Source organism: Lagenorhynchus albirostris, chromosome 1 (genome assembly GCF_949774975.1).
Source record: "Lagenorhynchus albirostris chromosome 1, mLagAlb1.1, whole genome shotgun sequence".
Lineage (NCBI taxonomy): Eukaryota > Metazoa > Chordata > Mammalia > Artiodactyla > Delphinidae > Lagenorhynchus > Lagenorhynchus albirostris.
This window is the reverse complement of record NC_083095.1, coordinates 142,490,701-142,515,138: the sequence shown is the minus strand read 5'-3', so window position 1 is coordinate 142,515,138 and position 24,438 is coordinate 142,490,701. Positions and strand designations below refer to the sequence as shown.

Genomic DNA, 24,438 nt, shown 5'->3' with positions numbered 1-24,438 from the left:
ATTCCCATGCTTAGGACAGTGCATGGTACACAGTAAGGGCTCAGTAGAAGTTTGTGAAATCAATCAGTGAACGGCCAAACATGTAGCTACTATTTATGCATGTAGATTATGTAAGCACTTTATGTGGGTTACTCAGTCCTCAAAACAACCTTGAGGAAGGATTCCTATCATTTTATAGGTAGGAAGATAGAGGTTTGGAGAAGTTGAGCACCTTGCCCAAATTTACACACCTGGGAAATGGTAGAGGTGTGATTTAAACAAAAGACCACTGGACTCCAAAATTTGCAGTCTTATTTTTTTCAGTGACTCCCAGATTTATTTCAAATTTCAACATTCTAAAATCCTAACAGATAAAAATCTTTGCTAGATCATAAGTAGCAATTTGGGAATGATGTGTATAATGTGGCCATCACCAAGAGAACTGACCCTTCTCTCTCTATGAGATCTTAGGGACACATAGGCCCAAAATAGGTCTAAATGGAGATCCTAATAGACAGGTAGAGCTTGGTAATGCCTGGGATGCATCTGGAAATAAATTATTGAGGGGGAACTAGGGCAATTCCAGGATTTAGAAGAAATACCTGTGACAACAATATATAGGCAAAGAGGACAGGGGAGAGATCATGATCTCATATACAAGGGGTAGATGTGGGTGGGATATTGGGAGGCATATTGCTGTGAAATGCAGTCTCTCTTTGGATGGAATACAAAAAGTGAAAAGAAAATAAACTGAAGGTCGGGACTTACTATAATTGACATGCGAATGTATTGTTGGTTGTGGAGAGGATCACAAAGTCAGAATAAACTCTGTGCAGAGGAAAAATATATATAACAAAATGATAACATATCATAGAAATTGAAAGACTTATTTGAAGTTCGATTGTAAAAAACATCCAGCTGTCAAAGATTCGATTTCTTATATTTTTGAAGTTTGTTTAATCTTCATGTAGACTTTGACATGTAAGATTATAAATTGAGCAAAGGAAACGTCTTTTATCCTCTTCTTCGAGAACCTGAATTCATCCTTTTCATCATAAGGCATTCAAGAATAAAAGCCCATGACATAAGAGAAGTGAAAACAACATTTTTATTGCTTGAAAAAGATGTAATAGGCAATGTTAGAATTTATATGTGTGTTTCACTTTCTGGTGTTTAGGAATAGCCATAGACATGGCAGTCATGGATCCTATTGCTGTAATAAATGGAAACATTGCTATATTCTGTGGGGTTTTTTCTCAATTCAGAACATTGGCCACCTCAAAACATTCATACTTATAAATATTTTCCCAATAGTTTTAATATTGCCTAATTTGAAGTTGAACTTACCATTGTAAAAATGCTTTATATGAGTTATTTAAACTCCACATGATGGTTGTTACTGGGGAGTTGAGTAAATTATAGAATACTAAAATATTTTGTCACTTAGAAGTTTTTATCTTGAAATACTTTCAGACTTACCAAAAGTGAAGAACATAGTGCAGAGAATTCACCCAGCTTCCTTGAATGTTATCTTACATAAGGATATTACAATTATCAAAACCAGGAAATTAACAGTGACATAACACTATTAACTAAACTACAGACCTTATTCTAATTTCACCAGTTTTCTCACTAACGTCTCTTTTCTGTACCAGGATCCAATCCAGGGTCCCATCTTGCATTTAGCTGTCATGTTTCCTTGGTCTCCTCCAATCTGTGACAGTTCCTCTGTCTTTCCTTGTCTTTCATGATCTGGACACTTTCAATGAATACTTCTCAGTTATTTTGTAGAATGAACCTCGATTTGTGTTTGTCTGAGGTTCTCTCATAATTAGTTTCAGGTCATACATTTTGGGCAGGAATACCAGAGAAGGGACGTGCCTTTCTCATTGCATCATACACATAGGGTGCATAACGTCGATAAACATTGTTGCTGGTGATACTAGCCTTGTTCACTTGGCTCAGGTGGTGTCTTCTGGGTTTCTCTATCATAAAGTTACTATTTTTCTCTTTGTAATTAATAAACATCTTGCAGGTAGCTAGCTACTTTGAGACTATGTAAATGTCCTGTTCTCATAATTTTTTTCCCACCAATTTTTGCATCCACTGAACCTCCTCGCCAGCAAGAAGTTATTAACTGTGGTGTTTGCCTAATGGTGGTTTTTATGTTGTTCTCATTCCTTCTACATTTTTTTAAATGGGAATTCTCCTGTAAGTAAAATCTGTACTTTCTCTCCTGTTAATTTATTCAGCCAATTATTTATTTGTATCAGTATGGGCTCATTTTATTCTATAGGTTATAATCCAACGCTAGCATTATTTACTTTGTTGCTTCAATTGTTCCAGCTTTGGCCATTGGCAGCTCTTTCAGATTGGCTCCAATGTCCCTTTGACCTGCCCATCATTTTTTTGAGAACTTCCTTGCTTTCTGGCACCATAGGTTTATCTAGGTTTTTTCGTTTTGTTTTATTTTTTGTTTGTTTGTTTTTCCTTCTCCAATCCTGAAATCAGCCATTTCTCCAAGGAGCCCTGGTTTCTTTTATTGGAAAATGCCATTTAGATCTGGGTGTTTGTCATGGAACTTGCAATAGAAAAGGAATGCACAAAAGGTCTCTTTCTTTCACATATATGTTCGTGATTCTAACTCTAAAGCACTTATTGTGTACAGTACAAAGTAGATTATGCCTTTAGCTTTAATTTAAAATGTGGAATTTTGATTTTCTGAAATATTTACAAGTCATTAGATCCTATGTCAGATTTACAAGTAAAATTTACAATCAGGTAACTTTACGAGCAAGATATTTCTCTTAAATATGGTATTTCTCAACAAGACACAAATCCTTACACAAAGTTAAATTTGGAGAATTTGCTAATTTGAAACACATTTAAAACCTTCAATTTTTAATTATTTATAGTTGTACAAGATTGAGACATCATGAAAAATATTACTTTGCCTGGTTCACACCATATTTAATAAATATCAATTCTGTGTAAGTGTGGGGACACAAGACTGAACATGGCATGACACCTATCTTCAAGCAGCTCACAAACTGAAACCCCTATGAGGCTCTTTTTAGTTTCCCTCGTTCAAATAAACTTGCTTCCCCCCCGCCCCCCATATGAATCCTTTTTTCTTTCTTTCTTTCTTTTTTTTGTTTTTTACTGTCCATCCATCTCATTGTCATTCTGATACATAGTTATGTTTTTTCTCCAGCCCATATACCACAGCTTCAAAATTCTGCTTAAAATTCTCTTCCCCCAGGAAGCCTTCCCTATATTGTCCAGTCTCAACTAGTTGTTTCTTTTTCCAACCCCACGAGGCTAAGGATACTTTGTCCCACAGGCATGTCAAATTCAACATGAGCAGAATGGAATTCATCGTGCTCCCCTCATCCAGCTTCCTCAACCTCACATTCCTCCAATGTTCCCCACTTAAATGATGCTGCTATTATCTACTCAGGAGCCTAAGCCAGAAACCTGGAGGCAGCTGAGACTCCTCTACCTTCCCTGACCCCATATTCAATGGTCAGCAAGCAGGTCAGTTCTCCTTCTAGCTCCATGTTTTGCTTCTGCCCTCTCTTTACCATCAGGCAACTGTCTTCATTCAGGTCCTCCTTCTTTCTTATCTCAGTTGCAATTTGTCTTAAATGGGTCATCTGAAAAGCAGACCCCAAAACAAGGATTTTGGTGCAGGTGGTTTCTTTGGGAGGTGATTCTGGGAAGCACTCTGGGGGAGTGGGGAAGACTTGGGAAGTGAGGACAGACATCAAAACTGTGCTAATGAGTGGATCACCACTGAGGACAACTGGGGCCCAATCCACTGGGGCCCCTGAGAGACTTTGGGGTACATGCCTTAGAATTGTCTTCCTAAGGTGTGACGAAGCTGGAGTCTTTATCTCCTGACCCAAGGGAGCCCTCTCTTGGGGCCAGAGCCTCAACAGAGACACAGGAAGCCATCAGCATGTGTGGGGAAAGTCTGCGGAGATGTCCAGGGATGGGAAGGGTGGGGGCTCTGCCAGCAGCGGCTATACCATCAGTGCATTCTAACTGGTTGTCCTGCCTCCAGTCTTGCTCCCTCCCACCCACCTCCAACTACTGCCCTCAGTGATCCTTCTAAAATGCCAAATAGATCTTGCTATTCACCTGCTTGAAATCTGTCAGTGCTTCCCTTTGCTTTCAGAAAGAGATCCAAATGGCCTGGCTTGATGGGCTAAGGCTCTGCACCCTTTCACACCTGACCACTCCCCAGCGCTTGATCAGACTCCAGGCTCCAGGCACACTACTCTAGCTGTAGTTTTTATCTTGAGCCACACTCATGGGGTCCTTGCACACAGCAGTCCCTCTGCCTAAAGGCTGCTCAGAAATATTTAACAAACATTTTATTGTCTACCACACGCTAGGCACTGTGCTAGATATAGCAAATCAAGTAAGGAATATATCACATTTCTTGTCTGCAAAGGGCTCATTCACCAGAAGGAAGGAGACAGACATACATATAGAAATACACTTCAACTAAGCACTGTATTAGAGAAGGGTTCTTAGAGAAGATGCCTAGTGGAGACTTGCTGGATAGAAAGGGGTTTACCCTGCAGACATAGGAAGTAGCCTGGTGTGTGATTAAGATTCCTGAATGCGGACAGTGAGGTATCTGGCAGGAAGGGGTGAGAGTAAGGCTGGCCAGTGGTCAGGGATCTCTGCCTCCCAGGGAGCTTGGGCTTTATTCTTCAGATCAAGACATAATGAGAGGACCCCTTTTCATCCTTCTTTGGAGGTTTTTTAGATTCACTGTGGGGTTGCCTCATCTAAGAAGCCTACCCTAATTCTCTTCCCTTCTTAGATATTCATCTTCTGTGCTCTTCTAGTACCCTTGGAAACCCATCTCTTGGTGCTTACCAGGCTGGCTTGTGTTTTAAGGTGTATGTCCCCCACCATGGCCTGCCAGCCCCTTTGAAGGAAGGGCTGTTCTTCCTTACCTCTATATCACAGTGCCTAGTACAATACGGAGCCCCTTCAGTTGAGACACACTTGGACACCTAAGTGCTTTAAGGAGAACAGAAAGAGTTGGAAGACTAACAGATGCTGCCCTTCAGAAGTTCCTTCCAAGCCAGTGGCGCATGGTCTAGACCCAGCTGAGTGCAGCAAGTTGCTGGACTTCAGGTACATGTTTTTGAGACCATAGGGGCTATGATGATTTCCTAAAATTGGTTACTTTAATTACAAACAACAGTGATTATACCTTGCTAATGGATTTTACAACAGCTGTGCTCTAAAATTCTTAAACTTACTTTTTTCCCCTCTCTTCTTTCCTCCCTTCCTCCCTCCCTTCCTTCCCTCCCTCCTTCCTTCCTTCTTTCCTTCCTTCCTTCCTTCCAACTCCCTGTAATTCTTAGACGAGGGCTTTGACTTGCAGGGGGTAGTGGGGAAAGAGGTGCTCTCTTAGGTGATGCAAACACTCTTCATTTCTGCTTTGGCTGGACTCAGAGCCAAGTTCTCTGCCTGGCTTTCTGGAGTGACCAACAGCATTTGAATGGGTAGGGGATGGGTAGTCTGAGCTGAGTCTTCTCTGCCCCAAGAGGGTCAGCTTCTGCCAAGGAAGGGAGATGGGGTGAAGCAATGAGCGTATGAAAACCTCTTTCAGAAAAGTCTATTCTCATTGTTCCTTCCAGGGCAGGTGGGAATAAGGGAGCCATTGCTCATGGTCCTCCCACCTCACCTTTTCCTTTCTGAAGGAAAACTGTTCAACTCTTCTATTTTCTTGGAGCAGAGAAGCCAAATCCAGCTGGCTTTGCAGCTTCTGGCAGATTAAAAAGTGTGCATTTCCACATGACTTGCTGAGTTACACCAAATTCTAACGTGTTTTTAAAAAAACCTCCCTGCTGCAGGCTCCTCTGAACGCTGACATTGTGGGGCTCTGAGCACAACTCCAGGTTAATTTTCCAGTGTCTGGTGTTTATGTGTCACTTTCGTGTTGGGTTCTCCCCAGTACATTGCCTTGTCCTTGAGGGAGGAAGCCTGTTAGTCTCCAGCTTCCTTTGTAACTTCCCAGTTCCTCTGCCCACAGCCTCTGCGCATCTGCTCACCCACCCCAATCACTTTGTTTCAAAGTGCTGTGCGACTGAATTTCTCATCTTCAAATGAAAATAATTATTTGGCTTTGTATCCACTGCATAGGTACCTCTGGGTGCATAGATAGGCAGCGTGGCCGTAGAAACTCCAGAGGCAAGCAGCCTTCATGATGCAAAGACTACAAATGTCTCACCTCCTAACGACCTCCCTCGGCAAAAACCAATAGCCCCCAAAAACATTTCCTTTGAACCGCTCTCAGAAAAGGCAGTATGCAGAGTGGTCAGGAGTTCAAGTGCTCAGTGCCCTCCTCTTAAGCTGTAACCTCAAAAGGTCACTTTAGCGCTCAAGCTTCCCTTTCCTCCTATGTAAAATGGGAATAGAAACTGAAGCTACTTTATGGGGATGTTGTAAGGATGATGAGCTATCATATTGCAAACTATTCAGCACACAGTTTAGGGCTCAAAGCATACTAGCTGTGCCTATCAGTAACTAGCTATTACTAGTAGTTAAGATTAGTAGTTTGAGTCTCTCCCCGGACGTGGCGAGCTTGGCTTGGGTCGAAAGCCAGAAAGGGATCGCCCGCCTTCCAGCCTTCCAGGCCCCTTTAAGTCCTACTGTCTGGGGACCGGGGTCCGAGCCGCCTCGGCGCGCCAGGGGCCTGAGTCCCAATTGTGCTTGCTCAGTGAGGGTGACCTGGTGGCCGCGCAGGCGAGGGCACTGGTGCGGTCCCAACCGCAATGTGGGTGTGGGCGCGGGCGTGGCGAGCGGAGATCTGGGGCGCCAAGCTTGCCCCGAGGGCGGGGGTCTGGCAGCGGCTCCAGGAGCCCGGCAGGGGGTGTCTGGGCCCTTCCGAAGGACGCCGCCTGGCACCGAACTCCGGACGACTGACGGACTCGCGCCCCGAGCCCCGGCCCCGCCCCTGGGACCCCGCCCCCCGGCGCCCCGGGTTGGCTGGAGCCGGCGGCCAAGCGAGGCGATTTGCCACGCGCCGCGTCTCTGGAGCCGCTCTGAGCCCGGCCCCCGCGGCTGGTCCGGGAGGCAGCAGTGGGGGAGGCAGGGCTACAGGGCGCGACGCCGCCGGGCTGCCCCGCCCTAGGAGGCGCCCGGGTTCCATCAAGTGACCAGTATCCCTTCCAGGAGAACACGGTCCTTCAGAGGGAAGCGAGCTCCAGCCTGTAGCCCCGGCGCCAAACCGCCGTCATCTCCTTCCTGTGCCGGGTGATCCGTCTCCTCATCCACAAGAAAACATAGTCCGCCCCTCACGTCCTTGTGGGGTAGTGCTCGCTTCCAAACAGTGTGACTCTCTTCGCCCGCACCCTTGTCTTTCCCACTCCAAGTGCTCTAGGACCCACCAAGAAGATAAATCAGCTCTATGAAGAAACCTTAAGGGAGAAGCCAGAGAGGGTGCGAAGGGAGGTGAAGGAAAAGGCGAGCTTGGCGGAGGGACACAGAGTACCGTCGAAATAGTGCGCACGCGCGCCGACAGGAACGAGTTCCGGTCTGGCCCGGGCCTGTCTCCTAAAAATAGCCCCGGTGTGGGGATCCGTGCGCTGATGTCCCGACGAGTCCCGGGCTGAAGGAGGCGGCTCCGGGCGGCGCGGAGCGCTGGTGGCGGGCCCCCGTTGCGGCTTGTGTGCGCCCGCCAGCTGCGCCGGAGAGACGGTGAGGGCCGCGGGCGGCAGGGCTCAGTCCGCGGGGCCTGAGGGGCGGCGTCTCGGCGAGGGGGCTGGGGGCGCCGGGGAGGGGGGCGACGCGGCCCAGGAGGGGCGCCTGCGGGGCTCCGGGGACAGCGGGACGGTGTGGTGTCCGGCTGGCTGAGAACAGGGGTCGAGGCGCGCGGCGGCGGGGCGGGTGGGGTGAGGGGAGGCGGCGAGCGGTGGTCGCGTCGGGGTCGGAGGCGAGGGGCAAGGCGCCTGCGGAGGTGGGGGCGGGGTGCCCTGAGGGCGGGCCCGAGGTCTGAAGGGGTGTCGCGGGCCGGTGGAGGGAGGCTCGGCCGCGCAGGCTCGGCGCGAGGAGCCTCCCAGGGCGCGCGCCGTGTTTGGGGCTGGGGGGCGGTGGTGGACGTCGTCTCCTTGAAAGTTGAAGGAGTTCCCTGGGGGCCCGGAGCCTCTCTGTAGGGGAACGCCCGAGGGCCGTTTTCCTAATCTTTCAGTGTGAGGCCGGGGTCTCCCCGAAGCGGTTTACCGGGGGGTGCGGGGGGCGTTTTGCGCTGTTGTTGGATTCGAAGAAGTTCCCCCACTTCTGTTTGGGAGAAGGTTGGTCTAACGGAGTGGAACTCTGTGTGTGTATGTGTCTGTGTATGTCAGTGGCCGTGTGTGTGTGGATGTGGATGTGTGTGTGGATGTCAGTGGCCGGGTCGGTACTTGGGGCCAGGAGGTGGCCCGGGCTGGGGGCACCTGCGGGTGCGGACGCCCGACAGTGCGGGGAGACGTCGCGGGGAGGGAAGGGGCTACAGAGGGAACCGCTCACTGCCCTCACCCAGGACGTCCATCTAAGTAGATCCCGGCTCGCAGGGAAGGTTTTGTGTGATAAGAAACTTTGCCTTTTAGTTCGATTCCATCTGTCTTTGATCAGTGAGGATTTATTAGTAGGTGAGATAGTGCAAACAAGTTTGGAAAAGGTGAGCATTTCTGAATTAGAAAAGCAAGGGATTTTTTTGTTTGTATTTTGTTTTTTTTCCCATTTAAAGTGTAACTATAAAAATGTCCTCAGACCTGATGACTGATTACTGAGATAAGAAGCGAGCCTTCTGTCATGATCCAGTAGGGAACCATGTGTAGATTGAAGACTAGCAGCACCGTGTTAACTTGCATTTTATTTTACAATGAGATTGTGATTCCAGTAAGTGTGCTTTTAGAAAGGCCTGCTGTGGTGTGTTGACAGTGTGTGTATTTTAAAACAAACACTGTCTGAAAATTTTCAAGTTTTAGCACAGTATGTTTTCATTGTGTCTTGTATCTATTACTGTATGGAGAGAAGGTTCTCTAAAGCTGTAATTAGGTGTACATTACAGAAGAGCACTTTTCCTTTAAGAATCCAGCTGTGTTGTTTTGGCATCTGCCAAGTACTCCAGTTGTCAGTTTTAAAATCTGTTACCTTGGCAGTCCTTGTACAGTCTGTGGAAAAGTTAAACAAAATAGCTTAAAGATTTTTTCTGCAAACACAAAAACGGCATTTATTTTAATAGTGTGAATTTAGGAAACGAGGATAAAATAACTATATTGTGTTATTATGGCTTTTGTATATGTCTCTTGGTTTGGGGTGTTTTTTGTTTTTTTGGTTTAGTTTTGGAAGGCTCAGTCTTTACTCATTTCTTTTCCTGTGAATGGCAACTTTTAAGAAAAAAGTCAGAAGTGTTTTCACTAAAGTGGAAGACAATTTTAGTTAGACTTTATATAACGTGTTCACTATGTTTGATATAAAACATTAAGATTAGTTCCATATGATGATGCACTAACTGATTGTGGAATCACTTCTAATTCTCAGTGAGCATCGTAGTAAAAAGTTGTGATAATGGTGTTAAAATGAAAATACTCTGAAGAACTAAAACTAGTGATTTAAATACTTTGCAGACACGGGCTTTAATAATTCTGTTGGAAGAGTGCTTCCAGTTGAAACTTATTTACTAAAGCCGTCAACAATTATGAGATGGTGGTGACCTCTCTAAACACAGGTTTTTCATTTAATTCACACTGTTGTTATATATGAAACTGGTTTTATTCACACTGGAGCAAAGGTGATAAAATCATGTTAACTCCTTAAATTGCTTCCTAGCAAAAGTCCAATAAAATTGTTTAGGGCAATGAGTGAATGAGTGGTGGGGAGTGCTCAGTAGAAGGAAAATAGCTCTTTGGGGCTCAGAAATAATAATTGTAAAGTCACCATATTGAATTAGGGATTGAGAATAATCTTCTTTATTATTAGAGTTTTTATGTTTCCTTAATGGGTATGTTTGACAAAGGTTATTTTGTAAATGCAACTGGAAATAATCTTTTAAAGATGAGTTGTTTTGAATGGTGATGTTTTATTTTTCAAGGCAGTTGCATTATTGCTTTGTATTTTACATTAAGAAAGCAGTGCAGGTTAATATTAATTTTATTAATACTCAAGCAGTAGCAGTGTCGTCACTCATTAATTTTTTGGTTACCAAGAGAAATATTTAAGTATATTCTGAGAGTGGTTAAGTAATTGTGGAAATGTTTATTAGAACGTGATTTTGAAGTTTGAAATATTTTAATAAAATCTTTTTAGTAGATTTGTTTTCCGATTTAGGAGGGGGAAGCCATAAGTAAATTTGTTACTGGGAAGTAGCATGCTTATCAGTGTGGTTTTGGGAAGCCACTTTTTTTCCCTCCCTTTGCTGCTTTTATAAAGTCTGGCAGGAGGAATTTAGAGTAACACACAATGATGATGGTCCTAGATTTTCTTTGGGCATTTCTAATTTTATATATTCTGTCTTGTAATCAGACTATGCACCTATTTTTTGTTTGTTTTGGAAGATATACTCTTGGTACATATGAATGTTACAAAGTCTAGCTGAAGTTTTCTTTTATCAGCGATGGGGCAATGAAAATACTGCTTTGTGGACTGAAAACGATCAGCATTGCCTTTTTCTAGATTAGAAAGAAAATTTCTGAATGTTCTTAGTAAATTGAGAAGCGAGTGCCCTCTCAGTGTTTGAAGTAATAAGGGAAGTGTAAATATGGAAAATCAAATCTGTCTTCTAGTTAACTTCCTGCATAGAATACTCTAATACATTGTGCTGACTTGCAAGTCCTCATAAAGGAAGGCTGCTTGACTTTGTCATCAGATCTTGGTTCTGATCCCAGCTCTACCATTGACAAAGTTATGAGACGTCTTCTGTGAAATGGGAAGGAATTACACCACCCGCCCCATAGAATTGTTAGAATTAAATGAAATAATGGTGTGAGTTCCTAGGACGTTCCCTGAGACCTGATGTACAAAAATGCATATTTCCTCGTCTCCTTTCATCTCCTCCTGCATACATCCCTTCCTTCCTATGTAGATTGTATAGGTACTCTGCCCAATACCTGTACCTTTAGTGTTTGTTACCAAAAGGATTTCATGTAATGTATAAATACAGGAGAATGCTCATATATTTGTTTGGGATAAAATATCCCAGCATCTTAAATTCATTGTCAGATTAAACATAAAATGTTTAGTTGACTGATCTGCAATCATTGTTGGATTCTAACTTCCATGATCTCTCTACATAAAAAAAAAAAAAGTGAAATATAAGTATTTTTGCTACTTTTCACTGAAACATGTCGTTAAGGAATTATCTGTGGGAGTTATCTTTAAGATATGATATTTAAAATTTGAAATTACAAAAATATTTTTATAACATACCTGGAATAAGTATATCTAAAAAATAGGTTTTCTTTAGTTGGTAATTTTAATTTTTTATTCTTCATTTTACTTGCTTGGTGGAACTAAATTATTTTATTTAGGTGTGCTTTATCTGTGTATGGTTTATCTGTGCATACTATGTTAAATGGATCCTGTGTCCAGTCTATTATAATTGAAAGTATAAGCTCATTTGTTAATAAGTCTCATGCATGGCACGGGATATGTGTTGGCACATATTTAATAAGTACTATATTATTTATATAGATATATGTTATTTACTGATTTTAATAGTTTTGTATTTACTAAATTGATATTTACTGAACTTAGTATTTTATTTAATATTGAATCATCTTAGTAATCACTGAAGATGAAATCATAAGCATATGAGTTAAGAAAATTAGCTGGTTTATGAAGTGGAATACCAGATTTTTGAATATTGGTGTATGACAGCAGATAATTTACTTCTTCATCAGTTTAATACCTGTTGATGCTGAAAGCCAGAGGAATTGTTAACATGGGTGAAAAACAGACACTAGCTGATCAGACTTCTAATAACTATCAGCCAAGGCACATCTTTTTATGGTTGTCTTGAATCAATACTAATTTTATTTTCTTCCTTATACAAAAATGTAAACTTTAATTTATGGACTTAAATTCAGCCATCAATAAAGTTACATTGTTATATGTTTTGAGAAACGTTTTGGTAGTGGGTGGTAAATTTATATTGCATGAGCTGGACCTTTTCACCAGGTTATTTTTGTTGCCAGCAGCATGCATGTGGAGCTTGACTTGGATTAGTTTGAGGTATGATTTGTGACCCTTGGAACAAAAGGATACTCTCCATTTAACCTGGTAAGATAACTTGTAGCTGTTGGCTTATTAAAACAAGGTGCTCTTGCATTGACTAATATTGTATTTGCTTGTCTCACTTTTTATCCCCAGCCCTAGCAATCCATCTTTTACATAGAGATTAGGATTACATTTCTAAAATTCAGATCTAAATTCAGATCTGAATTTTAGAAGTTCAGAAACTTTGAAGGCATGTAAAATCAGTAAAGAGGCAGTAATTTAAAAGATAAGAGGTTGACCTCTAAAATCTGACTGCCCAAGTTTTAGAATACCCACTCTAGCACTTTTTCTTTGGCAAGTTCTCAGTCTTCTTGAGGCTCAGTGTATAAAACAGTGATTATAATGTTATTTACTTTGTAGAGTTGTTGAGACGATTGAATGAGACATGTACTGTCAAGCTTTTAGCACAGTCCTTGGTACCTAAAATGCAGTAATTTTTTCTCCTGCTGTTACTATCATTACCACTACTGCTGTTGCCATTATTAGTCACGGTTCACTTCATAGTATGATTCTATCCTATCTTTCTAGGCTCATTGTCAGCTACAACTCTTCAGTTTCTATGACCCAGTTAAGGCCAGCTATTTGCTCCTCTCTGAAAAGGCTATTATTTTCATGCTGATGTCTCCCACTTTTATTTTTCTAGCCCAGAATTTTCCTGAGCTTGATATTCACTTGGAAATCTAGTTGGGATTTCAAACATAATGTTAGCCACGTGACTAAGATATAGCTATTTATTCCTCTCCCCCAACCTTCTTCCTCTCTCCTACCCTCAAACCCTGGTGTCTCTACTGGCCCTCCCCATCTCAGTAAATGGCAGGACTCAAGCCAGAAACCTAAGATATCATTTTGGATTCTTTTCTTTAATCTCAGATCCAACCCATCCACACGTTATGTTGTACCTTCAAAATCTGTCTTGAGCCAATCCACTGCTCTTAGCCTTCACTGCCTTCACCTCTTTATTTCAAGGCATCGTTATCTCTTGCATGAATTACTGCAGTAGCCTCCTGACTGGGCTTCTTGTTTCTTTTCCTGTTCCTCACAAGTTCTTTATTCACACAGCAGCCCTAGGAACCATTTTAAGAGCCTCAGTCATGTCATTTTTCCTTAAAATCTTCCAGTGACTTCCCATTCCTCTCGAATGGCCTGTATTCTTTTCTGCGACCTGAATGGCCCTGAATGATCTTTCTCCTTCTCATTGTTCTTCCCTTCATTCACTGGATGCCAGCCACTTGTGCCTCTCAGTGTTCTTTAAACGTTTTACTTCCTTTTTAGGGTTTTTTGCACTTTTTGTACTACCTGCTTGAGATGCTTTTCATAAGGCTGGCCTGGCCAAACTCTTTGGAACTTGGCCCAGATCTCACTTTCTCACTCAGACCATCCTGTTTAATGTTGCAGTCCGTTAGTTACTCTGTCACACATCTTGTTTATTTTCTTTAAGACACTTAGTATAATTTGTACATATCTTGTTTAGTTATTGCTTAATTATGGTTTTTCTCCATTATCTGAATGTAATATATCTATATCTTCATTCATGTTTTTGCCAGGGATTGGAATGCTCACTTGCTCATATTTATCCTTTAAGTTGTAGCTCAGATGTTATCTTGATAACCGATTTTAATGTTTTTAGACAAAGTTTTCCTCCCTTGCTCTTGATGCACACACTATTTGTAAAATCCATTATAGCCTATTTAAAGTATTATAATTGATGTCATTCTCTTCTGCTAGGCAGAATTCCTGTGTCAAAGACTGTGTTGCTCTTTCTGTATGCTCAGTACCAACCAGTCTGTCATGCCACATATTAAATCTCCGTAAATGGTGAATTGAGTGGAAGTTGTCCTAATCAACTGAAATGACCAACACAAACCAGTTTTCCCAAATGAGACTTTAAAAATTATAAAAGTACTTTCCAGATTATAAAATACTAGTTTGTGCATTTCCTGTACATATTAATATATGTATTCTGGGTCAAGGCAGGAATCCCAGAGTTATCGAGCCTAAGTATAATAGCATTTCCTGAGATTCCATTTTGTGAGAGCTTTCGTGGCCAGCATTAGGAACCTAACAGCTATTTGTAATGGTGAAGAGCATTCCACATTCTAAATACCTAAATTACAGATGAGCTTTTGGAACATAACCTGTTTGTAAGTTGGGGACTATTTTAGCAAAATGTTTATTTTGATGCTGAAAACCTTTTTCTTAATGGTGTTAAGCTTATTTTCACATGAATTATGAAGGGAAAGGGAGAAAAGAATCTGCGAGTTGAGATTTTGTTTTTCAGAAATGGCTCGGTTTTCCCAAAGTAAAGTTTTGGTATTGGCAGAAGGTTGTTGTTGTTTTAATGTTTTGCTTTGGGAAAACCTTAGAGAGAAGTTACAAGACTAGTACAGTGAACTCATATACCTGTCACCTAGATTCACCGATTGTTAATATATTTAGCATATTTGCCTTATGATTCTCTGTATTTGCAGAGTGGCCCCAAACTCTGGAAACAGATATTATTATTTTATTTTATCTATAATTTGAAGCTCCTTGATTACATTTTCTGGAGTATGCCAAAGATTCAAGTTTATTCAGTTAAAGTCAGAAGCATATCATCTGAGGCAGAACATCACAGATGCATACAAGGGATAGATTGGAAATGCTGCATTAATGTACTTTGCTAACAATGAAACCACATATTAAACATATTAATGTCATTCAGCATATCATGTGTTGTGCTGTAATAGCAGGAGTCCACTCTGTAGATCTTTTTCCTCTTCTTTTTTTTCTTTTCTCCTTTTTCTTCCTTTTCCTATTATAATTATTTTTATTGTTAACCATTTGAGAGTAGGTCTCACACATCATGATCCTTTACCCCAGGTGCTTCAGCAATATTGTCTAAGAACAAGAGATATTCTTACATAACCACAGTATGATGGATTCAAGAAATTTAATATTGATACAATAATTTACTATACAGTTCATGTTGAAATCTCTTCAGTTGTGCCAATAATATCCTTTAATAGTGTTTTTTTCTAATTCAGTGTTATTTATTGTATTTTAGTTGTCCTCTCTCCTTTAATCTGAGACAATCCTTCGACATTTTTTTTCCTCTGGCATGAATAGTTTTGAAGAGTACAGGTCCTTTGTTTTGTAAGATGCAGGAATACCACGTAAGTGGTGATATATCCTTCATAGAAAAAGGCAATATAATATAATGGTTGACCCATAGTATTGTTGTTTACTTGGATCACTTAGTTAAGGTTTGAAAACTCCATGTAAAAGTTTTCATTGCCCCCTTTGTTATTGTTGAATAATCTTTGGGGAGACCCTTTGAGACTGTGTAAATACTCTTTCTTCCCCCAGAATGTTCACATAATGGTTTTAGCATTTGTTGATGATTCTTGCCTGAATCAGTTATTACACAGCAGTTTCAAAGTGGTGTTTTTATATTATTCCTTCTATATTTGTTAGTTGGCCTTCTATTCAATTGTAAATTAGAGCTTTTCCTTTTCATTGCTTATTTAATATCAATATAAGTTTATAGATTCTTTTTTTATGAAGTAGGTTATACTCTATCACCTGTAAGTATTCATTTTTTAAAAATATTTATTTATTTTTGGCTGTGTTGGGTCTTCGTTGCTGCACACGGGCTTCCTGTAGTTGCGGCGGAACAGGGGCTGCTCTTCATTGTGGTGCACGTGCTTCTCATTGCAGTGTTCTCTTGTTGCGGAGCACGGGCTCTAGGCGCACAGGCTTCCGTAGTTGTGGCTCGCGGGCTCTAGAGCGCAGGCTCAGTAGTTGTGGCGCATGGGCTTAGTTGCTCCGTGGCATATGGGATCTTCCCAGACCAGGGGTCGAACCTGTGTTCCCTGCATTGGCAGGCAGATTCTTAACCGCTGTGCCACCAGGGAAGTCCCCTGTCAGTATTCATTTTGATGTTCCAAATTAACTCAGGTTTGGTCAGTGGGAGCTCCTTCAACTTAACTCATTGATTGTTTTGACATGTTTCTATCATTTTTGGAGCACTTCCTTACTTTGGGGACAGAAGATATTCCAGACTCATCTTCTTTTCCTGCAGCTGTCCTAGAATCAGCCATTTCTTCAGGGGGGTCCTGGTTTCTTTCATTGGGTTAAGAGTATTTAGAAGTCAAGAACTGGGCAGTAGGTATGCTCGTTGATAATGGAATATCATTGTTTTTAGAGCCTTAGCTGACCAAGCTGAGAAATTTTGAGTTTATGCTGATTGCTCAAGCAGTAGATTGTAATTTTTCTTTACGTTCCTGGAACTCCTTAGCACAGAATCTTTTCTTTTGAAACTGTTAACAGTTTAAGTGACTAATTTGTCATGGAATTTTTCTGTTTAATTCTGTAATTGTTGGGTCTTGATTTCCAAAACTTATTTTAAGGTTCTTGGGAATAGGGGTCCTGTTTTATATCTCTTTGTATGTTCAGTGAATATGTTTCATAGTGCCTTGAGCATGATTGGTACCCACAGGTGGTTTATAATGTATAAATATAATAATGACTCAATATTATGTTTATTACTTTTACACCATAGTTAACTATTCTTGTGTTTTGTTGTAGCATTTCAGGTAATTTTGTGGAAGCTTTTAAGTGAATTGGTGATTCATTTGTTCTGTTTTTACTAACTTTGTTAACCTTGAAGTAATGAAACATCTAAAAGTTTTTCAACTTAAAAATTTTAAAAACCTAATTCTTGAGATTAAAGTATATAATTAAAGAACATCAAAACGACTAATTTTGACATTGCTGTTTTATAGTGTTTTGTTCTTTAGCCCTTTCTGGGATTCACTTTAATTATAGTGAGATGATATCTAGATCCTTTTTAAGTCTAGGTTACATGCTTTATATATAATTAACGTTGACTTGTTTATGAAAGTGAAATTAAGTGCTACAAAGTGTAGTGGAAAGAATATTGTGCTACTGAGCCAGGAGTCATTGGGTTCTAACTCTTTGTAAACATTGTGTTACTTTGGCAATTTCACAGTTGGATTTTCATTATCTTATTCAGTCTATGGGGCTAGGTGATGAGGAATAAGAGTGAAAAGGCATGGCTTTCACAGTCATGTGGGAGTATGGATACATATAGGTTTATAATTCACTTTGCTATGTGCTTGATGTGTATAGTGCAGAGTGCTACAGGAGCACATAGAAGGGGCAATTAACCCAGTTTCAGGGAAGCCAGGAAAATTTATTCCACTGGAAGTGACATTTTCAATTTAGGATGAAGTCTAAAGAGTGAATAGGACTTAGCCTTGTGAAGAGAGTAGGTAGAGTTTACTAGACCTGTTAAGGGCAAGAGATACACTTAAGAACCTTGGGTTGCTTGGAGAAACTCAAAGAGTACACTATGGATGGATCAGGCAGTGCCAGAGAGATTAGACTGGAGAGGTAAATAGGGACCAGATTATGAGAGCCCTTAAGCTGTGTTAAGGAGTTTGTACTTTATTTTAGGGAAAATCTAAGCATCTTAAGCCTGGGAGGAAATTAATTTAAAAGGTGATACTGATTGCACTGTGTAGACTTCTTCAGAGAGAGTTAACAACTGGTAGGCAGGGCTTCCCTGGTGGCACAGTGGTTAAGAATCCGCCTGCCAATGCAGGGGACATGGGTTCAAGCCCTGGTCTGGGAAGATGCCATACGCTGCGGAGCAACTAAGCCCATGCGCCACCACTACTGAACCTGCTCTCTAGAGCCCATGAGCCACAACTACTGAAGCCCATACGCCTAGAGCCCATGCTCCGCAGCAAGGGGAGCCACCGCAATGAGAAGCTAGCGCACCACAACGAAGAGTAGCCCCCACTCACTGCAACTAGAGAAAGCCTGCGTGCAGCATCAGAGACCCAACTCAGCCATAACTAACTAACTAACTAAATAAATAAATTAAAAAAACCCAAAAAACTGGTAGGCAGGGAGAATAATTAGGAGGATGTTACAACAAATTAGTTAAAAGGGGTTAAGGTGGCCTGGACTGTGATAGTGGGATGAGGATTGAAGAAATAGTTGGATTTGAGGAGATATATAGGAGGTAGAATGAAAGGACTCAGTGATGGAGGGCTTGTGGAAGATGAAAGAGAAAGAGTTAAGGGTAATGATTAGGTTTATGGCTTGGGCAACTGAGGGAATGAATGGGTGGTTTACTGAAATAGGAAGCACAAGTGGAGATTTAGGCTTTGGAGAAAGATGATGAATTTACTTGTGATAGAGTGCCTAGATGGATAAAGAGGGTATAGTCAGAGAGTGGGATGTATAACTTACTCTCAGAAGTGAAACAGTTCCTGTTAATGACAAGGCCTAAGGAGTTGCCCATGGAATGGGTGTTTGAAGAGGACTGGAAGTGAAGGTATGTAGTGGTCCGGGAACAGAGAGGATTTATCTATTAAAAAAAGCCTAAGGGTATGCCTGCCCTAAGGCAGAGCACCCTGTTTTAGATTATCTCAAGGTTTTCAGCATTTTATCTTGGAAACTAGAAGTGAGAAATTTCAGATACTGTGGTCTCAATAAGATTGTCTTAAGTTAAACAAAAAAGCAAACAAAAAAGCAAAAAAAAAAAAAGAAAACCCCGCAACAATAAACATTTTTTTCTAAACAAAGCAGGAGACTGTTTAATTGCTCCAGACTCATCTTGTATTTTACCTTTCCTAATCCTGGAATCATCCTCTTTTCTGAAGAGCCCTGGCTCCTTTCGTTGAAGGATGGCATTTAGAAACCAAGATCTGGGTGCTAGGTGTGCTCATTGCTTCTGGGGTGTCATTGTTTCTAGGCCTTTTCAGCAGAGATAAGAAATATGTGTGTATATGATTATACATATACAGTCACTTCTACTATAACGTGGCATGTGTGTTCCTGAAAATCACTGTGTGATGCAAAGTTGTATAATAAAGACCACGGGGTTCGTGGCATCAATGGAGTTAGGAAAACAATACTCAGAAACTTTGTCAGTGACACATTAAAGAGAAAAGATAGGAACCTAATAAACCTATTTAAAACAGCAGTCATGCTGTTAAACATGTTAAATGGTTAAGTATTACATAAAGAGTAAATATGGCTCTTTGCTATGAAAAAGACATGAAGTTTGCTTATGTAGGTGAGTTTTGGAAAGGTTGTGGCTTGCGAGTTATTTTGAAGTGGTGGATTGAGAGTTATCTGAAATCAAATGAAACACCACCAGATGTGGATGGATGTGGCTCATAACACATGCTGTTATGTTATGGACTGTGGTAGATCATTTTCATTTGAGTCAGTTCTCCCTTGGGTGCCTTGCAATTTATTCTTCATTTCTGGAATAATTTTTTTTTCTATTTCTTTTTTGAATTCAGTCAGCTTTTTAAGTTTCTCATTTTTGTTTTTAGTTTTTCAGTTTCTGTCTGATTCAAAGTGGTTTTCATATCCTCAAATGCTTGTTTGAATATGTTTAATCCAATTATTAATATATTAGGAATAATATAGTAAACAGAATATATTTAATTCTATTTGGAATACTGACTGACAGAGTTTTTGCTGCTTTGAGGTTGTTTTTGGTAGGAGGTTTTCCTCACATGATATGTCAAAATCTGTTTCCTGATTTTCTGGATTTCACTTTTCTTTTGTTCATTTTTGTGATATTGGGGGGTTTTAGAGTATTCCTAGTTTAATGGTGCCCTTTTCTGTCAGTATAAAATAGTCCTGTTACTTCAGTAGTTCTTATTTGTTTGTTTTAATGGTTGGAGAGAAGGGTTGTGAAACTTCCAATTTTATGATTCTTTTTGGTCTTGCAGGACCTTAAATTTTCCCCTTTTTCTTTTTCCCTTTACCATCCAATTGCCAAAGGACACTCTTTCCTTCCTTTTGCCTGTCTTCTCCCAGAGGCCATGTGTTTCAAGGTTGTGCCCCCTTACATGGCGGCTAGCGCTTTAAATGGCACCTGTTCTTTAAATCACCAGAAGTTTGAACTTCCTTCCCTGTACTCTGTATTCTGATCTGCCCATTTTCCCAGTATTTTCCCAGATTTAGGGTGGGTTTAATATTTTTGGTGGTCCTTGCAAATGACCCTTAGGCCTGTTTGCTGGCACCAAGTCTTGTGGTGAGTGGGGGTGGAGTGACAGCTTGGGAGATCAATCAAGTACTGGGATTTGGTGAGTTTTCTGTTTCCATTCATAGAGAGCATTTTTTTTTTTTTTGTCTTTAGGCTATGCTGAAAGCTTGGTTTTGTGTAGGATTTCCTTTTCCACCTTGTTTTTTCATATGGTTTAGGGGAATATTTTTAGTTAGTTAGATAATGCTACCACCATTGTCCTCACTGAAGTGTCTACTTTTGGGGGAGGGGGAGCAGGAATCTATTGACTTATGCTATCAGTGCTACAAAGGTTTTAGTAAGAAAAGACATAGGTAGTCAACTTACATTGGTGAGCTAGAGATGTTAGAAAGTACCCTGTAGGAGATATAAACCAATTTAAATACTCTTGCTTCATTCTGCTAGCATGTAAATGCAGGTTCTAGGTTATTGCAAGAGGCTTAAGTGATTTTTTCTGTAAAGTAAGGTTATTAATTCAAATATTTATTTCTGTAATGTATATTGGAAATGCTTTGGTTTTATTTATAAAATGAATGAGTTACAGGTCTATATTCAACCTAGCACTTCTTTGGTACTTCTTTATTCTAATGACAATCTAATATGTATAGTTTTCAGAAAAGGTAACTTCTTTTTTGGAATTTAAATCATTTTTAATAAATTTTTTTATACTTAGAGGTGGAGATGTAAATAATATATAAGAAATCTAATGGTATATAAGGAATAATAAAACATTCACTTGTGGATCTACTGCCTCACTGAAAAAGTAAAACTACCAGTATTCTTGAAGTCCCCTGTGTGAACATTCACAGTCTTATTTCTATCTCTAACCCCAGGATTAAGAGTTGTTAAGAATTTGTGGTTATTATTCTCTTGGCCTATATTCTTAAGCAGGATACCATTAGTACATGTAGCTAAAGTCCATTTATTTTCCATGCCCTCACATGCCATTGTATGACTACTTCACAGTTTATTTATCCATTCTATTTGTTTCCTTGCTGGTTCTGTTAGTAGGATAGTAGATTTTTTTCTTTTTTTTTTTTAGAAAGGTAACTTCTAAACTTGGAAATTGATCTGATAGATGTGAACTTCTTTGAAAGTTAAACTACTTGTATCTCTTCTCTTTCTTTTTCTACTCTTTCGGCTTTCTCAGTTTTATTTTATGATTGAACTGTTGTCCTTTGATTACAATAAATTGTAGGTGTCGTGTTATTTCTTGGCTGTACACTTTTATTGTGTTTAATAAGATGGCACTGTATCTGTTGATTGTAGTTGAAGCTAACTGGTTCTCTGTCTTATATGCTTTATATCTATGTCTTTTTAACATGAGAAATTTAACAAAGTTGGAGTTATGTGTGGAAGTTCTTTATGCTTGGTTTCTAGAATTTAGTTGCTTAAAATATTTATTACCTTTAAGCATTTCTTTCCCTAGAATTAACAAGTTTTTTTGTCAGTGTTTTACGTTGTTGGGGTAGAAATTGACTTGTTCCATTAGTCATACATTTCTTTTTAAAAATATAAACCGAAATTAAAAGGCCTATTGACTTTAAACATCAGAAATCTTTCATAATATAAATTAAAACCTTTGCTATTAATGATGTGTTTTTGGAATTCTCCACGTGGCTTTTTAATGGTGTTTAAAGGCAGTCAGTACCTATGCCCAGCTGTCTGTCTTTGGAACCTCATATATGAGCTTTCATTTCTTTTTTCGTAGCTTCCCCAAGTCTTAAGTAATGACTTGACAGGCTCTCTATACAATTTCTTTTTACTGCCCTACCTCTTTTCTTTCAGCTGGCAAATATGGTAGCCCCAAAGCAATGTCCATTGCTCTGCTCCCTTACTCCTTCCTTTAGACTCTATTCCTTTTCTATTTTCACTACTTTAACTATTGTTTCTGTATTGTTGTTGCAGAAATATAAACACATTTAAGATATAGCTGTTTGATTCTAGTAGATAATGGTGTAGAAAGGGTAAAACCCCATTAATTACTATACTACATTAATTACCAAGTGATGTGTAAATCTTAGACACAAGGCATGGATTAGGGAGTTCAGGGAAGGTAGAGTTCAGAAGTGACCAGGGAATGCTTCATGGAAGAATTGATATTTGAGCTGGATGTCAGGTTTTATTGTCAGAGGTATAGAAAAGATATTTCACATAGAGAAATCATTTTGAGCAAAAGAACTAAAACAGAAAAGTGAGAGGTATGTATTGGACACAGTTTGGCTAGATTGGAGGGTGTTTCAGAAGTAGAAGATGGTAAAGTGGGAAAGAGAGCTTGAGACCAGATTGTAGAGCACGTTGGATGTTGAGCAGTTTGGACTTTGTTCTTCAGCTAAGGAAGAGCTGTTGAAAAGTCTTTTAAGCTTGGAAGTGACCAGGGCTGTCTTTAATATGCCCATATAACAAGATAACAAAGATGACATTATGTCCTTCCTTATTAATAAAGCTTGGTTCTGTAAAGAATAATGCTCAACAACACTTGTTTAAAAGGACAGTGCTAGCCTCATTCTTAATTTGATTGTTTGAAGGAAATTGGTGGGAATATATGCCTTTCAAGTAGAAGACATGAATAAAGATAGATGATTCTCTTCTCATCCTCCTCTGTATCTCACTTCTTGATCTCCTTTCCCAGGTCAGGCCAAATGCTGTGCTTTCCATAAAGAACTGATTCCTTCCATTTAGAAGAGTTTTCTTTTGAAATCCTCATAGTACTTCTTATCTGTCTTACTGTACTTACCATGTTTGACCTTATAATAAAGGGAGTAGGTGTATACATAGTGCATTGAAGGTTTTTATGCTTGTGTCTTAGTTGTTCTTGCATTCTTTTCATGTAGATTCTCAGTAAACATATAGTAATCTATTAAGTTTCTGTCTTTCACATGACCCTAGATTTTACATGAGGATTTGTGCTGAACTAAGGTTTTGGACTGAATTTAAAGTCTTTAACACTGCTGGTCTAGATCAGTAGTTCTCAACATGTTTTCTGCTGTGAGATACAGTAGATGAAATTTTGACACATGGACTCCCATGCATCTACTTAGCAGGGAAGTAAAATGTTACAGTGATTTATAATTGCCACAACTATCCTAGGATTTGTTGTCAGTGTAACAAGTAGTAGATGATGTATATAATTCTTAGGGCAGTAGCTTTAACTCTTCCCAATTCTCTTCCACTTAAGAAGGCATACCAGAATGCAAGGAAAGGTAGTACTATGAGGATAATCTGAAGCCCCCTCTCTCTATTTTATGGTTCAAAGCAGCACTTTAGAAGTATCAAATTATTTGCAATAAAAATCCCAAGTTATAGTATCCATCTTTCAGTATAACTTTAGGGTTTGGATTTCTTCTTTTCCATTAGTGCAGATACTTTTGTTGTTAGTATTTGTTTGTTTGAAATGGGTAGAATCCTATTTTGATGCGGATTAGACTGGTAGTCTGGGTATTACTCCTGGATTCCATTTCATTTCTGTTAAGTTTTAGAGTTTGTGTTTCTAAAAAGACCTCTGAGGCCTCTTCCAGTTCAAGACTTCAGGAAGTTGCAGAATATCGCAAATATGGTGTTCAAACTTTTTCTAGAATCTGGCCAACATCCTTATTAATACGAACATCTGTTTGACACACTTTGCCAGCTTACCAGACTTTAACCAAAGTGATGTATATTTGGCCATTTTTTATGTTAAGTGCCTAGTGTCACATTTTAAAGTGTGCTCGTTTTTGAACTTTGTTTTTTTGTGGACAAAATATACTTTTTGTTATTGGGGTGTAGGTGGTTGAGGACTGTAAAAATGATAGGTTCCAGTAACTATATGCCTGACAAGGAATACTAGGAGTGTTAGCCCTTAGTTTGGGTTGAGGCGCGTAGAACAAATGGAACTTCAGCATTTAAGAAGTTACATCCTCTACTTGATGAATGATAGCATTATCAGAACATGTAATAAATATTAAATATCAATGTGTATGCTTCCAGTATGGTTGCTGATTATAGATTGGGGGGTGATAAATTATTTGGGAAAATAAAATAGGAACTAGTAATTTACCTAAAATGCCTTATTATTTGTGGCATAACCACCGGTATACGTATCGTTATGGGGAAGATGTTAGATACCATAATGAAGTAGG

General features: G+C 39.9%; 1 protein-coding gene across 8 annotated transcripts in view; it reads left to right on the top strand.

Moving 5' to 3' along the window:
• Positions 1 to 7,218: 7,218 nt before the first annotated feature.
• The window catches only part of MEF2A (myocyte enhancer factor 2A), a 174,332-nt gene continuing 157,112 nt past the window's right edge, over positions 7,219 to 24,438 (top strand). For 5 of the 8 annotated variants that reach the window (XM_060155647.1, XM_060155628.1, XM_060155674.1 and 2 more), the window contains exon 1: positions 7,221 to 7,707. The gene's annotated coding sequence lies outside the window, so the exon portion shown is untranslated. Of the gene's footprint in view, positions 7,708 to 24,438 lie in introns of all 8 variants that reach the window. The other 3 variants (XM_060155665.1, XM_060155684.1, XM_060155692.1) reach the window with 2 other exon arrangements.